The sequence below is a fragment of the Hevea brasiliensis genome, unplaced genomic scaffold (genome assembly GCF_030052815.1).
Source record: "Hevea brasiliensis isolate MT/VB/25A 57/8 unplaced genomic scaffold, ASM3005281v1 Scaf126, whole genome shotgun sequence".
NCBI classification, from domain to species: domain Eukaryota; kingdom Viridiplantae; phylum Streptophyta; class Magnoliopsida; order Malpighiales; family Euphorbiaceae; genus Hevea; species Hevea brasiliensis.
The window spans coordinates 73802-78622 of NW_026614615.1; the positions used below are offsets into that span (position 1 = coordinate 73802).

Sequence of the window (4821 nt, forward strand, 5' to 3'; positions counted from 1 at the left end):
ATAGTTCACGAAATCTGCATATCAAGGGGTTTTTGCATTCATGATTACTAACAGTTGCTCATCAGGAAAATAGTCATCTATTGGTGGCTCTTTTCCCAAATTATCTCATTGGTCTTGCCTCAATCTAGACAGATGATCTGCTACCACATTTTCTACTCCTTTCTTGTCTTTAATTTCCAATTCAAACTCTTGAAGGAGTAGCACCCACCTTATCAATCTAGGTTTAGCCTCTTTTTTTCTTAAGGAGATACTTGATAGCTGCATGATCCATGTACATTATTACCTTTGACCCCACAAGATAGGACCTGAATTTGTCTACTGCAAATACAACTGCCAAAAACTCTTTCTCTGTAGTAAAGTAATTTATTTGAGCATCATCTAAGGTTCTACTTGCATAGTATATTGCATACACCTTCTTATCTTTTATTTATCCTAAAATAGCCCCAATGGCATAATCGCTAGCATCACACATTAACTCAAAAGGTAATGACCAATCGGGTGGCTGCATAGTAGGAGCAGATATCAAAGCTTCCTTTATCCTACAAAAAGCGTTCATACAATTAGTATCAAAATGGAATTCCACATCTTTACTCAATAAATTGGTAAAAGGCTTAGAAATCTTAGAGAAATCTTTGATGAATCTCCTGTAAAATTCGGCATGCCCCAAGAAACTCCTCACTCCCTTCATGGATGTTGGGGGTGGCATTTTCTCAATAATTTCTACCTTTGCTTTATCCACCTCAATACCCCTGTTTGACACAAGATGTCCCAAGACAATTCCTTCTTGTACCATAAAATGGCACTTTTCCTAATTCAAAACTAAATTGAACTCTTCACATCTCTGCAAAACCTTAGACAAGTTAGATAAGCATTCATCGAAAGATTTACCATACACAGAAAAATCATCCATGAACACTTCCATAATACCCTCAATCATGTCAGAAAATATGGACATCATACATCTTTGAAATGTAGTAGGGGCATTACATAGTCCAAATGGCATCCTTCGATATGCAAAGGTACCATAAGGACGTGTGAAGGTAGTTTTATCCTGATCATCTGGGTGAATAGGGATCTGAAAGAACCCTGAATAGCCATCCAAATAGCAAAAATAAGAATGATGAGCTAGTCTCTCAAGCATTTGATCTATAAATGGTAATGGAAAATGGTCCTTTCTAGTTGCATTATTCAATTTCCTATAGTCTATACACATTCTCCATCCAGTTACAGTCCTTGTAGGTATTAGTTCATCATTTTCATTTTTCACTACTGTGCTGCCCTTTTCATGGGTACAACATGAAATGGACTTACCCAATTGCTGTCAGAAACAGGGTAGATGATACCTGCATCAAGCAATTTCAAGATTTCCTTTTTCACAACCTCTTTCATAGTTGGATTCAATTTCCTCTGTGACTCTCGAGAGGCTTTATGATTATTTTCCAACAAAATTCTATGCATGCACACAGAAGGATGTATTCCTTTAATATCATCAGTGGTATAACCAATTATCCTTCTATGCTTTCTAAGAACTCTTAATAATTTTTCAACTTCACAATCATTCAATTGAGCACTAACAATTACAGGATATGTAGAATTTTGACTTAGAAAAGCATACCTGAGATTTGTTGGAAGAGGTTTTAACTCTACCTTCGGTGCTTCACTTTTTTCAAGCTTTGATGATGAAGTTGTGTCTTGCTTCAAGTCCCCAATCTTCTCAACATCAGCCATAGGCCAAGGTGGATTTCCTTCCAAAATTGTAGCATATTCTGCAGCTTCTTCAATCTCATCCCCTTTTTTGATGTTATGAACCAAACAAGCTTCTAAGGGATCTTTAGGATGTTGTTTTTTAAGCACTTCTCTGACCTCTTCATCTATCACATCAATTCTCAAGCATGAATTTGAATCATCTTTCTTTTTCATTGCTTGAAACAAATTAAATTCAACTTTCTCTTCCCCAACTTCTAATGTAAGCCTCGCATTTTTTACATCAATCACAGCTCCAGCAGTAGCAAGGAAAGGTCTACCAAGAATAATAGGAATGTGTACATCCTCCTCCATCTCCAATACCACAAAATCCACTGGTATGAAAAATTTTCCAACTTTTAGAGGAACATTCTCAATTACCCCAATTGGAAATTTAATAGACCTATCTGCTAACTGTAGTGAGATAGTAGTAGGCTTCATTTCTCCAATCTTCACTTTCTCATAGATAGACAATGGCATCAGACTAACAGTGGCTCCAAGATCACATAAAGCCTTATCTATACTGATATCCCCAATGTGACATGGTATGGAAAAACTTCCAGGATCTTTCAGTTTGGGTGGAAGCTTATTTTGCAAAATAGCACTGCTTTCTTCAGTGAGAGCCACAGTCTCAAATTCCTCCAATTTCTTCTTGTTAGATAAAATCTCCTTCAAAAATTTAGCATATGAAGGCATTTGTGCTAAGGCATCAGTGAAAGGAATAGTCACATGCAAAGACTTCAATACTTCCAAGAACTTCTCAAATTGTTTATCCAATTTCGCTTTCTGGAACCTTTGTGGGAATGGTAAAGGTGGCATGTAGGCTTTAGGTGCAACATATTTAGGTTCTTCCTCTTTACTCTCCCTCTCCTTACTTCCTTTTTCTTCCACTGAATTTTCTTTCTCAGCTCCAATTCTAACTTCAGCTTCAGTTTGTTCATCTCCTTCTCTATTTTTCTCTTCTTCAATTTTCTCTTCAATCTTTTTATCTCCATTCTCCAATATTTTTCCACTCCTCAATGTAATAGCCTTGCAATGCTCCCTTGAATTTTCTGGCTAGCTAGGGAGCTTCCCAAATGCTTTGTTACTTGAAGAGCTAGCTTGTTGAGCTATTTGATTCTCTAACATCTTGTTGTGTGTTGCCATTTGATCCACTTTAGATGCTAATTGAGAAATCATTTCTTGTTGACTTTGATGGCTCACAAGTAGAGTCTCAATCATGGCTTCCAATCTAACTGTCTTGTCTGGTTGTGCTTGTTGTGGTAGAGGTGGAGCAGGTGCATTTTGAGGTTTAGAAATTCCAGGAGGAGGACCTCTATTCTGTTGAAAATTCTGTTGTTGTTGATACCTAGAAGGTTGCTGAAAATTCTGATTCTGCCCTTGTCTTCCTCCCTAAGAGAAATTGGGGTGGTTTCTCCATGCTGGATCATAAGTTGCAGAAAATGAGTTACCACCTGGTCTTTGATTGTAGTTCCCCACATAATCCACTTGCTCACTTGAAAATCTTGATTAAGTGCAGAAAAATCTGCTGCACAATTGACATTTGCAGCTCCAACTTCTACTGAGTTACTAGAACCTCCAGCTGAAGAATCTACTTTCATGCTTAGCTTGTCCATTTTCCTTATCAAAGCATCAAACTTAGCATTAATCATATTCATGGCATCAGGCTCAAACATACCAGCTGGTTTCTTGATAGTTGTTATAAGCAATTTTATCAAGAGCAGAAAAAGCTTCATCTTCAGATTTCTCCATAAGATCACCTCCAGAAGATGCATCAATTGTACTTCTAATAGCTGGTGAAACTCCATTGTAAAAGTGTTGAACCAGCATCCACTTAGGAATCCCATGATGTGGACATCTCCTTTGCAAATCCTTGTACCTCTCCCATGCTTCATACAAGCTCTCATCATCTCTAGGTTTGAAAGAAGTCAGCTCATTTCTTAGCTTAGCTGTTTTGCTTGGTGGAAAATATTGAGCTAAAAATGCTTGAGAAAGTTCATCCCATGTTGTGATAGAACCCGGTGGCAAAGAATGTAACCACTCTCTAGCTCGGTCCTTCAGAGAAAAAGGAAATAATCTGAGTCGAATTGCATCATCAGAAACTCCATTTATCTTCAACATATCACTGATCTCAAGAAAGTGTGCTAGATGCACATGTGGACTTTCACTTGGATTTCCTCCAAATTGTGATTGTTGTACCATCTGACAGAGTGCAGGCTTCAGTTCAAAATTATTAGCTTCTACTCTTGGTCTTGTGATACTTGGCATGAAATCCCCAATGTTAGGATAGGCATGATCCTTCACAGAGCGGTTGTTATTGTTGTTGGCCATTTCTTCTTGTAATTGCTCTTGCTCTTGTGCTCTTTCTTGTTGTTGTTGAGCTTTAATTTCAGCTTTTCTCCTTTTAGATTCTGCTCTTAAAGCTTTTGCTGTCTTTTCTATTTCTGGATCAAAGAATAAATTGATTTCTTCACTTTTTGTCCTTCTCATAAAATAAAGCACCTAAAAAACAAAATAGACAAATTCTCAAAGTAAAATGGTAAAAATAAAATAAAATAAAATGCCCAAATTTACCAAACAAACAATTGTTCAATATCAAACAAAAATCAAATCCCTGGCAATGGCACCAAAAACTTGATGTGGCGAATCCGCAAGTATACGGGTCGTCTTAAGTAATAAAGTGATGAATCAAGTATCGTTCCCATGAGGATTTGCTATTTGATTACCAAACTATGAATGAAGCGATTATTTGGGCTAATGATTGATGAATAAATGGTGAATGTAAATAAGCAAGATAAATTGATTAATCTAATTGAAATGGGTAAAGAGCAAACAAATAAATTCAAAATCTAGTTTGCAAGTAAACTAAATTAATAATGGGTAATTCAAATCAAAGTCTAATTATGTTAAAAGTGATTCCAGAGTTGGGGGTTTATGCATAAATTAATTAGGATTTGTCTTGGGCATTCCAATTTTTAGGGAAAAATAGAGTTTGAAAGTGATTAATTCTAAATTCCTTTAATATCTTTTTCAAGCAAACCAAAGTGTGTTTTAAAATAACCAAATCTACTTTCGTAC

General features: G+C 36.4%; 1 non-coding gene across 1 annotated transcript; it reads left to right on the plus strand.

Annotated features, from left to right (window-relative positions):
* Window positions 1-3583: 3583 nt before the first annotated feature.
* Window positions 3584-3690, plus strand: LOC131176480 (small nucleolar RNA R71). The gene has a single exon (XR_009146531.1). It is a non-coding gene; the product is annotated as a small nucleolar RNA R71 (small nucleolar RNA).
* Window positions 3691-4821: the final 1131 nt, after the last annotated feature.